Here is a 12,732-nt window from a genome sequence, read left to right as displayed (position 1 = left end):
GTAAAAGGCACATGACAGCCTGCTTGGAGTTTGCCAAAAGGCACCTAAAGACTCTCAGACCATGAGAAACAAGATTCTCTGGTCTGATGAAACCAAGATTGATCTCTTTGGCCTGAATGCCAAGCGTCACGTCTGGAGGAAAGCTGGCACCATCCCTACGGTGAAGCATGGTGGTGGCAGCATGCTGTGGGGATGTTTTTTAGTGGCAGGGACTGGGAGACTAGTCAGGATCGAGGGAAAGATGAACAGAGCAAAGTACAGAGAGATCCTTGATGAAAACCTGCTCCAGAGCGCTCTGGACCTCAGACTGGGGTGAAGGTTCACCTTCCAACAAGACAAGGAGCCTAAGCACACAACCAAGACAACACCCATAACTTTGTCATTATGAGATGTTGTGTGTAGATTGATGAGGGGAAAAAAAACTATTTAATCAATTTTAGAATATGGCTGAAAATGTGGAAAAGGTCAAGGGGTCTGAATACTTTCCGAAAGCACTGTGTAACTATGTGTGCTCGATTGTATACACCTATCAGTAACGGGTGTGGCTGAAATAGCAGAATCCACTCATTTGAAGAGTGTCCACATACTTGTGTATATTATGTTAATTATTTATGCATAGTCACTTTAACTCTACCCACATGTACATATTACCTCTACTACCTCAACTAGCTGGTGCCCCCGCACATTGACTCTGCACCGGTACCCCCCTGTATATATAGCCTCCCTACTGTTATTTTATTTTACTTCTGCTCTTTTTTTCTCAACACTTTTTTGTTGATGTTTTATTTTACTGTTTTTATTTTTTTTTTAAATGCACTGTTGGTTAAGGGCTGTAATTAAGCATTTCACTGTAATGTCTGCACCTGTTGTATTCGGTGCATGTGGCCAATAACATTTGACTTGATTTGATTTGATATAGTGTATTTCCCTGAGATATTACTCAGGTCCCACCAGTCCAGTTATGCTGCTCTGGCGCCATCCTGTGGACAGCTGGGAACACAACTTCAACTCCATTACATTCAATGTATCCCACGAAGTGCCACTTGGCTGGACAAAGCAGTCTGAATGGAAATCAGGTACATATATGAAATCAAGCAGACACACAGCCTTACATGTCATATCACTGAGTCTCAGTTTAAATCATGGTTTAAACATAACAAGTCATTGCAAGTGAAACCATTTCTCAATTAGGTTTTAGGTTTTATTCACACCAAAGAAAAGAAGTGAAAGACAAAACACTGCAGATAAATAAACAGGTAAAAACGGTGTTCAGGTGAGGCTGGAAGCTCAAAAGGGCTGATATGAAAACAACACCACAAATAAAAGTAAAAAAAAAAACGTTTGTTCAATCAGTTAAACAAAACATATTAATTTTAATTATAAATGTATATATATATATATATAAGTGGTTTGCGAAAGTATTCACTCCCCTTGGCATTTTTCCTATGTTGTTGCCTTACAACCTGGAATTAAAATTGATTTTTGGGGGGTTTGTATCAATTAATTCACACAACATGCCTACCACTACCCCCCCCTCCCCAAAGGCAATACTTTGTAGTGCCACCCTTTGCAGCAATTACAGCTGCAAGTCTCTTGGGGTATGTCTCTATAAGCTTGGCACATCTAGCCACTGGGATTTTTGCCCTTTCTTCAAGGCAAAACTGCTCCAGCTCCTTCAAGTTGGATGGGTTCCGCTGGTGTACAGCAATCTTTAAGTCATACCACAGATTCTCAATTGGATTGAGGTCTGGGCTTTGACTAGGCCATTCCAAGACATTTAAATGTTTCCCCTTAAACCACTCAAGTGTTGCTTTAGCAGTATGCTTAGGGTCATTGACCTGCTGGAAGGTGAACCTCCGTCCCAGTCTCAAATCTCTGGAAGACTGAAACAGGTTTCCCTCAAGAATTTCCCTGTGTTTAGCGCCATCTATCATTCCTTCAATTCTGACCAGTAAGAGCTGATATATCATGTCGATTAAACACAGTGGAGAAACATTGGAGAACCACTCAGAGAGGTATTCATCTACAGGACTGGGACACTGGAGAACCACTCAGAGAGGTATTCATCTACAGGACTGGGACACTGGAGAACCACTCAGAGAGGTATTCATCTACAGGACTGGGACACTGGAGAACCACTCAGAGAGGTATTCATCTACAGGACTGGGACACTGGAGAACCACTCAGAGAGGTATTCATCTACAGGACTGAGACACTGTAGAACCACTCAGAGAGGTATTCATCTACAGGACTGGGACACTGGAGAACCACTCAGAGAGGTATTCATCTATAGGACTGGGACACTGTAAAACCACTCAGAGAGGTATTCATCTACAGGACTGGGACACTGTAAAACCACTCAGAGAGGTGTTCATCTACAGGACTGGGACACTGTAAAACCACTCAGAGAGGTATTCATCTACAGGACTGGGACACTGTAAAACCACTCAGAGAGGTATTCATCTACAGGACTGAGACACTGTAGAACCACTCAGAGAGGTATTCATCTACAGGACTGGGACACTGTAGAACCACTCAGAGAGGTATTCATCTACAGGACTGGGACACTGTAGAACCACTCAGAGAGGTATTCATCTACAGGACTGGGACACTGTAAAACCACTCAGAGAGGTATTCATCTACAGGACTGGGACACTGTAGAACCACTCAGAGAGGTATTCATCTACAGGACTGGGACACTGTAAAACCACTCAGAGAGGTATTAATCTACAGGACTGGGACACTGGAGAACCACTCAGAGAGGTATTCATCTACAGGACTGGGACACTGTAGAACCACTCAGAGAGGTATTCATCTACAGGACTGGGACACTGTAGAACCACTCAGAGAGGTATTCATGTACAGGACTGGGTGGGTATTATTAGTCTGTTCTGAGTAGAAATGGATATAAACAGTGATTAAAACACAAAAACAGCGAGTTTTGTGCCCAGATTCTGACACTTATCTCCAAGAAGAGAATTCCCATTTATAGTTATTTTGATACTATACGCAAAGGGGTTCTTCGTTTGTCCCCATAGGAAAACCCTTTTTTGTTTCAGGTAGAACCCTTGGGTGGTGAAAAAGGTTATACTTAGAACCTTTTAGTAGTGAAAGGGTTCCACTACGGAGATAATTGAAGAACCATTATGGTTCTAGGTAGCGCCTTCTTTTCTAAGAGTGTAGTCTGAGCTTAATTTATAGAACATTTGTAGAACATTGATTCTTCTGCTCCAAGTCTTTCTCTAGTTCAGAGTTCTTCTGCTTCAAGTCTTCATACGTTTTCTCTAGCTCAGAGTTCTTCTGCTTCAAGTCCTATGAAGTTTTCTTTAATTCAGAGTTCTCCTGCTTCAAGTCTATATCGATGTTTCTGTTCTGTTGCTCTAGCTCATATATCCTCCTCAATAGTATGTCAGAATCCTCCTCAGCAGAATCTTCTTCCACTTTAATAACTTGCATCTTCATCTTTTTTACAGAAGCTCCCCCTTTCCTCCTCCTCCTCCTCCTCCTCCTCCTCCTCCTCCTCCTCCTCCTCCTCCTCCTCCTCAGTGTCACTTTCCTAAGCATGACACACACAGTTCACAGTTTAGTTTCTCTAACTGAAATACAAAGAAATGGTATATCAAATAGGAGTATTTATCAAATTGGGGTATTGTCAATGGCATTCAGGAACGTTAAATAACAGAAAATTACCTCTTGAGTTATATTTGTCTTTCCAGCGTTGCCATGGTGGCCTTTGTGTCCCCCGTCGCCTGACGTGGCTCTCACAGGAGGAGGCAGTGCAGGTCAGACAGTCTAATGTCTCTTCAAGCCACTGGGCTGGTTAGATATCAGTCAGACAGTCTAATGTCTCTTCAAGCCTCTGGGCTGGTTAGATATCAGTCAGACAGTCTAATGTCTCTTCAAGCCTCTGGGCTGGTTAGATATCAGTCAGACAGTCTAATGTCTCTTCAAGCCTCTGGGCTGGTTAGATATCAGTCAGACAGTCTAATGTCTCTTCAAGCCTCTGGGCTGGTTAGATATCAGTCAGACAGTCTAATGTCTCTTCAAGCCTCTGGGCTGGTTAGATATCAGTCAGACAGTCTAATGTCTCTTCAAGCCTCTGGGCTGGTTAGATATCAGTCAGACAGTCTAATGTCTCTTCAAGCCTCTGAGCTGGTTAGATATCAGTCAGACAGTCTAATGTCTCTTCAAGCCTCTGGGCTGGTTAGATATCAGTCAGACAGTCTAATGTCTCTTCAAGCCTCTGGGCTGGTTAGATATCAGTCAGACAGTCTAATGTCTCTTCAAGCCTCTGGGCTGGTTAGATATCAGTCAGACAATCTAATATCTCTTCAAGCCTCTGGGCTGGTTAGATATAAGTCAGACAGCCTAATGTCTCTTTAAGCCTCTGGGCCGGTTAGATATCAGTCAGGAGTAGGCAGTGCAGGTAAGACAGTCTAATGTCTCTTCAAGCCTCTGGGCTGGTTAGATATCAGTCAAACAGTCTAATGTCTCTTTAAGCCTATGGGCTGGTTAGATATCAGTCAGACTGTCTCTTCAAGCCTCTGGGCTGTTTTAGATATCACTCAAACAGTCTGATGTCTTTTCAAGCCTCTGGGCTGGATAGATATCAGTCAGACACTCTAATGTGTCTTTAAGCCTCTGGTATGGTTAGATATCAGTCAGGAGGAGGCAGTGCAGGTCAGACAGACTATTGTCTCTTCAAGCCTCTGGGCTGGTTATATATCAGCCAGACTGTCTCTTTAAGCCTCTGGGCTGGTTAGATATCAGTCAGGCAGTCTAATGTCTCTTCAAGCCTCTGGGCTGGTTAGATATCAGTCAGACAGTCTAATGTCTCTTCAAGTCTCTGGGCTGGTTAGATATCAGTCAGACAGTCTAATGTATCTTCAAGTCTCTGGGCTGGTTAGATATCAGTCAGATAGTCTAATGTCTCTTCAATTTTCTGGGCTGGTTAGATAGCAGTCAGTAGGAGGCAGTGCAGGTCAGACAGTCTAATGTCTCTTCAAGCCTCTGGGCTGGTTAGATATCAGTCAGACAGTCTAATGTCTCTTTAAGCCTCTAGGCTGGTTAGATATCAGTCAGACTATCTCTTCAAGCCTCTGGGCTTGTTAGATATCAGTCAGTCTGTCTAATGTCTCTGCAAGCCTTTGGGCTGGTTAGATATTAGTCAGGAGGAGGCAGTGCAGGTCAGACAGTCTAATGTCTCTTCAAGCCTCTGAGCTGGTTAGATATCAGTCAAACATTCTAATGTCTTTTCAAGCCTCTGGGCTGGTTAGATATCAGTCAGACAGTCTAATGTGTCTTTAAGCCTCTGGGCTGGTTAGAAATCAGTCAGGAGTAGGCAGTGAAGGTCAGACAGTCTAATGTCTCTTCAAGCCTCTGGGCTGGTTAGATATCAGTCAGACTGTCTCTTCAAGCCTCTGGGCTTGTTAGATATAACTCAAACAGTCTGATGTCTTTTCAAGCCTCTGGGCTGGATAGATATCAGTCAGACACTCTAATGTGTCTTTAAGCCTCTGGGCTGGTTAGATATCAGTCAGACAGTCTAATGTCTCTTCAAGCCTCTGGGCTTGTTAGATATTAGTTAGACAGTCCAATGTCTCTTCAAGCCTCTTGGCTGGTTAGATATCAGTCAGACAGTCTAAAGTCTCTTCAAGCCTCTGGGCTGGTTAGATATCAGTCAGACAGTCTAATGTCTCTTCAAGCCTCTGGGCTGGTTAGATATCAGTCAGACAGTCTAATGTCTCTTCAAGCCTCTGGGCTGGTTAGATATCAGTCAGACAGTCTAATGTCCCTTCAAGCCTCTGGGCTGGTTAGATATCAGTCAGACAGTCTAATGTCTCTTCAAGCCTCTGGGCTGGTTAGATATCAGTCAGACAGTCTAATGTCTCTTCAAGCCTCTGGGCTGGTTAGATATCAGTCAGACAGTCTAATGTCTCTTCAAGCCTCTGGGCTGGTTAGATATCAGTCAGACAGTCTAATGTCTCTTCAAGCCTCTGGGCTGGTTAGATATCAGTCAGACAGTCTAATGTCTCTTCAAGCCTCTGGGCTGGTTAGATATCAGTCAGACAGTCTAATGTCTCTTCAAGCCTCTGGGCTGGTTAGATATCAGTCAGACAGTCTAATGTCTCTTCAAGCCTCTGGGCTGGTTAGATATCAGTCAGACAGTCTAATGTCTCTTCAAGCCTCTGAGCTGGTTAGATATCAGTCAGACAGTCTAATGTCTCTTCAAGCCTCTGGGCTGGTTAGATATCAGTCAGACAGTCTAATGTCTCTTCAAGCCTCTGGGCTGGTTAGATATCAGTCAGACAGTCTAATGTCTCTTCAAGCCTCTGGGCTGGTTAGATATCAGTCAGACAGTCTAATGTCTCTTCAAGCCTCTGGGCTGGTTAGATATCAGTCAGACAGTCTAATGTCTCTTCAAGCCTCTGGGCTGGTTAGATATCAGTCAGACAGTCTAATGTCTCTTCAAGCCTCTGGGCTGGTTAGATATCAGTCAGACAGTCTAATGTCTCTTCAAGCCTCTGGGCTGGTTAGATATCAGTCAGACAGTCTAATGTCTCTTCAAGCCTCTGGGCTGGTTAGATATCAGTCAGACAGTCTAATGTCTCTTCAAGCCTCTGGGCTGGTTAGATATCAGTCAGACAGTCTAATGTCTCTTCAAGCCTCTGGGCTGGTTAGATATCAGTCAGACAGTCTAATGTCTCTTCAAGCCTCTGAGCTGGTTAGATATCAGTCAGACAGTCTAATGTCTCTTCAAGCCTCTGGGCTGGTTAGATATCAGTCAGACAGTCTAATGTCTCTTCAAGCCTCTGGGCTGGTTAGATATCAGTCAGACAGTCTAATGTCTCTTCAAGCCTCTGGGCTGGTTAGATATCAGTCAGACAGTCTAATGTCTCTTCAAGCCTCTGGGCTGGTTAGATATCAGTCAGACAGTCTAATGTCTCTTCAAGCCTCTGGGCTGGTTAGATATCAGTCAGACAGTCTAATGTCTCTTCAAGCCTCTGGGCTGGTTAGATATCAGTCAGACAGTCTAATGTCTCTTCAAGCCTCTGGGCTGGTTAGATATCAGTCAGACAGTCTAATGTCTCTTCATGCCTCTGGGCTGGTTAGATATCAGTCAGACAGTCTAATGTCTCTTCAAGCCTCTGGGCTGGTTAGATATCAGTCAGACAGTCTAATGTCTCTTCAAGCCTCTGGGCTGGTTAGATATCAGTCAGGAGGAGGCAGTGCAGGTCAGACAGTCTGGTCAGTCAGTAACGCAATCTAGTGGAAACAGACATTAAACATTTATATTATGGCTGTACACTATTGGCTGGTTTCTCATAAAACTGATGAAGCCTTGTCCTATAAAGTAGAAACAATGTTGATTCAACCAGTTCATGTCCTTTGGGAACTGTCAAATCGCAAGAATTTCCATCGGTGTCCGTGTTGCTGAATCCGCTTGTTTTTAGTGAGTGCATACATTTTTCATACTCCGCTTGTAGGCTACTTGCCTGTTTGTTTGTTTACCTATCATGTGGCAAAGTCACTACCGACCATATCAACTGCGATGGTTGGCTATAGCTACAGTATATATATTTGGGAGCAGGATAACGTCCAGTGGTTGGCTATAGCTACAGTATATATATTTGGGAGCAGGATAACATTCAGTGGTTGGCTATAGCTACAGTATATATATTTGGGAGCAGGATAACGTCCAGTGGTTGGCTATAGCTACAGTATATATATGTTAGGGAGCAGGATAACGTTCAGTGGTTGGCTATAGCTACAGTATATATATTTGGGAGCAGGATAACGTTCAGTGGTTGGCTATAGCTACAGTATATATATGTTAGGGAGCAGGATAACGTTCAGTGGTTGGCTATAGCTACAGTATATATATTAGGGACCAGGATAACGTTCAGTGGTTGGCTATAGCTACAGTATATATATTTGGGAGCAGGATAACGTTCAGTGGTTGGCTATAGCTGTCACGATCGTTGGAGGAAGTGGACCAATGCGCAGCGTGAGAAGTGAACATTCCTTTTTTATTCCAGAACAAAACGATAACTTGACGTCCTTGGTTACAATACAAAACCATACGGAATAAGATCCCACAAAACACTGTGGAAAACAGGCTGCCTAAGTATGGTTCCCAATCAGAGACAACAAGCAACAGCTGATTCACGTTGCCTCTGATTGAGAACCACACCGGCCAACATAGAAACAAATGAACTAGATACTCAACCTAGCACACAAAAACACATATAAACAACACACCCTGGCTCAACATAACAGAGTCCCAGAGCCAGGGCGTGACAATAGCTACAGTATATATATATGGGAGCAGGATAACGTTCAGTGGTTGGCTATAGCTACAGTATATATATATATTTGGGAGCAGGATAACGTTCAGTGGTTGGCTATAGCTACAGTATATATATATTTGGGAGCAGGATAACGTTCAGTGGTTGGCTATAGCTACAGTATATATATTTGGGAGCAGGATAACGTTCAGTGGTTGGCTATAGCTACAGTATATATATTTGGGAGCAGGATAACGTTCAGTGGTTGGCTATAGCTACAGTATATATATATTTGGGAGCAGGATAACAATGAGTGGTTGGCTTTAGCTACAGTATATATATATTTGGGAGCAGGATAACGTTCAGTGGTTGGCTATAGCTACAGTATATATATTTGGGAGCAGGATAACGTTCAGTGGTTGGCTATAGCTACAATATATATATATATATTTGGGAGCAGGATAACGTTCAGTGGTTGGCTATAGCTACAGTATATATATATATTTGGGAGCAGGATAACGTTCAGTGGTTGGCTATAGCTACAGTATATATATTTGGGGGCAGGATAACGTTCAGTGGTTGGCTATCGCTACAGTATATATATTTGGGGGCAGGATAACGTTCAGTGGTTGGCTATAGCTACAGTATATATATATTTGGGAGCAGGATAACGTTCAGTGGTTGGCTATAGCTACAGTATATATATTTGGGAGCAGGATAACGTTCAGAGGTTGGCTATAGCTACAGTATATATATTTGGGAGCAGGATAACAATCAGTGGTTGGCTTTAGCTACAGTATATATATTTGGGAGCAGGATAACATTCAGTTGTTGGCTATAGCTACAGTATATATATTTGGGAGCAGGATAACGTTCAGTGGTTGGCTATAGCTACAATATATATATATATTTGGGAGCAGGATAACGTTCAGTGGTTGGCTATAGCTACAGTATATATATATATTTGGGAGCAGGATAACGTTCAGTGGTTGGCTATAGCTACAGTATATATATTTGGGGGCAGGATAACGTTCAGTGGTTGGCTATAGCTACCGTATATATATTTGGGGGCAGGATAACGTTCAGTGGTTGGCTATAGCTACAGTACAGGGACGGCTTGTTCAATAGGGCGATATGGGCGACGCACTGCCAAACGGGAAAAGGAAGGGATTTTTTTTCTAATCAATTATATCACGGCAACAGCAGTTATCAGTGTTCACGTCTGATCTGCCAGCCACTAAATGTCAAATCAGGCTAAAGTCGTGCTTCAAATGGCCCCGCCCGTTTTTTGGGCGATTTCAGTCAGGTTGAAAATCGCCCAGAAGTCTCTCATAGCATGTCATGTAAAATCTATTTTTTTCACATTTCAAAGCTTTCAATACATTCTCTATGGGTGTCTGTGGGCTTGCACTTACGCGCTTTCGTCATACGTGACGTAACGTTGAACGTAACTAAGACAATGGCGGCTAGCAGCGTCTCTGTTGTGACCTGCAGTGTGGCGTTATTTTATGTTTTTAATTTGTAGACTTAGTTTACAAACATTCTGCAAACATTCTGCTTTGGACTGATCTTCGGTTTTGGACTGATCTTGTTGATCGTGTACATACCTGCTACGAACGGACTAAATAATGAAAACGCTGCTGGCAGCGGAATCCCAATACAGCTGGGAGACTTGGCTGGATGACAGAGTCCCGGACAGAGAGGTGGAGCCGGCCGGCTTCACCCTGGTCAGAGCGGACCGCGATCCTGGTAAGAGAGCGACTCTGTACCCCGACATTGAACTGCTTTCTGTGTCATTGAACCTTACTATTGTTGATAAAACAAGTTTACTGGAGAACGGAGACCAAGTAGAGACTTTTGGACAAAGTGGATAATTGTATAATATAAGGCAGTTTATTCAGAGATAAAGATATCTGGAATCGCGTGCACGGACCCGTTCGTCAAACTCGTAGGGAGTTTATCAGAAGAGCCCCTAAACATTGTGTGCTGACATTTTATACAATAAAATGAAGTAGGTTGAATCTAGTAGTTCTGATCTTCTGATTGGTCCTGATGAGTTGGGCGAGGTCACCTCCAGGCTAGTGTCACTGTTGCATTGGCTCTGAGTCGGGTTCTCTGTCTTCAGATGTTCAGCCTAAGAGAAGAGGATTTGTGTGTGTGTGTGTGTGTGTGTTTGTTATCAGTGTGTGTGTGTGTGTGTGTGTGTGTGTGTGTGTGTGTGTGTGTGTTTGTTATCAGTGATGATGTGTGTGTGTGTGTGTGTGTGTTTATCAGTGATGATGTGTGTGTGTGTGTGTGTGTGTGTGTGTGTGTGTGGGTGTGTGTGTGTGTGTGTGTCCTCAGGGCAAGAACTCGTGAGTTGGAAGAACTGAGAGACCTATGGCGTGGGTGTTATCCTTAGCCACCTGCTGACAAGGCTGACAAGATAGGACTCTTGTTCATTGTATTGAATACAAAGGCCCAACACAAAATGGGTCATGCACAATATTTTAGTCAGACCAAGCTATAACATTATATATTTACTACGACAGTACATTCAACCAAAAGCTAATATAACAAAGGCATCAGAGATTATTTATAATCTGTCACAGAAACTGGAATCCATCTCCCCAGATCAGTCAATAAATGCTTCTGGTATTGACTTATATGCTGCCCCTGTCTTCATGTTGTTGCTGGACATATCTTTTTTAAAATGTGTATAGGTCACCTAAATCATCAGAAAAATTGCCCCTCCTGAGAATTTTTTCAGGAGCCGCCCCTGCTACAGTATATATATTTGGGAGCAGGATAACGTTCAGAGGTTGGCTATAGCTACAGTATATATATTTGGGAGCAGGATAACGTTCAGTGGTTGGCTATAGCTACAGTATATATATATTTGGGAGCAGGATAACAATCAGTGGTTGGCTTTAGCTACAGTATATATATTTGGGAGCAGGATAACATTCAGTTGTTGGCTATAGCTACTGTATATATATTTGGGACCAGGATAACGTTCAGTGGTTGACTATAGCTATAGTATATATATATATACTCCTGAGACCCAGCCCATTGACTTATGTCCACTTTAGTGGACATTTGAGTTTCATCCCTCTTCTTGGAATCTTTTGTGCAAGTCTCTTAATTCCTGATGTACTGTACAGAGGACATCCTGGGCTTTTCAGTGATATGTCATTTGATTGGCTGGGAGGCCGGGAACCGCCTCTATCTTTCCTTTCAAAATGGATGGCACAGGAACAAGCACATTTTATGGAAAGATGAGAGGTAAGTCAAATATTGTTTGTCTATGGTTTTGTTACTATGATAATCATATATTTTCTTGTTCATGAAGGTGTTAGGAATCATATATTTAGTTCTGATAGCAACTAAATTATGTATCTTTTGGAAGATTTGCCATTTTATGAATGTCAATTATAGTGGACATCAGGACTATCTTCATGTAAATAATGATACAGATACAGACAGGGATGAACAGGAAACTCGTCGCCCTCTGTGGGCCAGGAGTAACATGTATGTTTGATGCAGTTCCACAATTTTAAATTCAGCTGCATTGAGTATTTAAACTGTTATTACTTATCATTTCTTATTCTTTTTTCCTTCATATCAGATTTGCACCTGTGTTACCTGGGCTTCCTGTGTGTCAAGATGACCCTACAACACGTGCAGACTGGAGTCCAATTGAATACTTTTCACAGTACATTGACAACTAGGTCTTTGAAGATTTGGCAACATACACAAATCAAAGAGAGCTGCAAATCAAAGGAGTGTGCATGAACACCACGCCACAAGAAATAAAAATCTTCTTGGGCATTTCTTGGGCATTTCTTTGGCCTGCCTTGGCTATCCCAGAATTAAAATGTTTTGGGCCAACAAAACTAAAGTGCCAGTCATAAGTAGCAAAATGACTAGGGATAGATTCTTCAGGATAAGAAATTCCCTCAAGATTGTCAATGACCTGGCTGTAACAGAGGAAACAAAGAAGGCAGACATTCTTTGGAAAGTCAGGCCAATACTCGATCGTGTGCGCCAAGGCTGTCTCAGCCTTGCAAAGCCAGAAAGGGTCTGCATTGATGAGCAAATCATCCCATTCACAGGCCGTTGTCCAGTCAGGCAATATGTTCCCGGCAAGCCAAACCCTACTGGCCTAAAGGTCTTTGTCCTTGCATCCCCAAATGGTCTGATGCTTGATTTTGAAGTCTACCAAGGGAAGAATACCTGTACAGTCCAAAGGTTAGGAGTTGGAGCTGCAGCAGTTCTACGCATGGTTGAATCTGTTCCAACAGGGAGCCACATATTCTTTGACAGGTACTTCACAACCATAGATCTATTGGATGCATTGCTGGCAAAGGGCCTTCCTGCAACTGGAACTATAATGAAGAACCGTGTCCCAAAGCTGTGCCAGCTGCCAGTAGACAAACAGTTGAAAAAAGAGGGGAGAGGAACA

At 42.9% G+C, this 12,732-nt stretch overlaps 1 long non-coding RNA gene across 1 annotated transcript; it reads left to right on the top strand.

Moving 5' to 3' along the window:
* The first annotated feature begins 11,521 nt into the window (after window positions 1-11,521).
* On the top strand, window positions 11,522-12,239 carry LOC311125060. Its single transcript, XR_014612830.1, has 2 exons — window positions 11,522-11,552; window positions 11,896-12,239. It is a non-coding gene; the product is annotated as an uncharacterized lncRNA (long non-coding RNA).
* The last annotated feature ends 493 nt before the right edge of the window (window positions 12,240-12,732 follow it).

The sequence above is a fragment of the Coregonus lavaretus genome (assembly GCF_964263955.1).
Source record: "Coregonus lavaretus genome assembly, contig: HAP1_SCAFFOLD_1329, whole genome shotgun sequence".
Taxonomy (NCBI): Eukaryota; Metazoa; Chordata; class Actinopteri; order Salmoniformes; family Salmonidae; genus Coregonus; species Coregonus lavaretus.
This window is presented reverse-complemented; position numbering and strand designations above follow the sequence as displayed.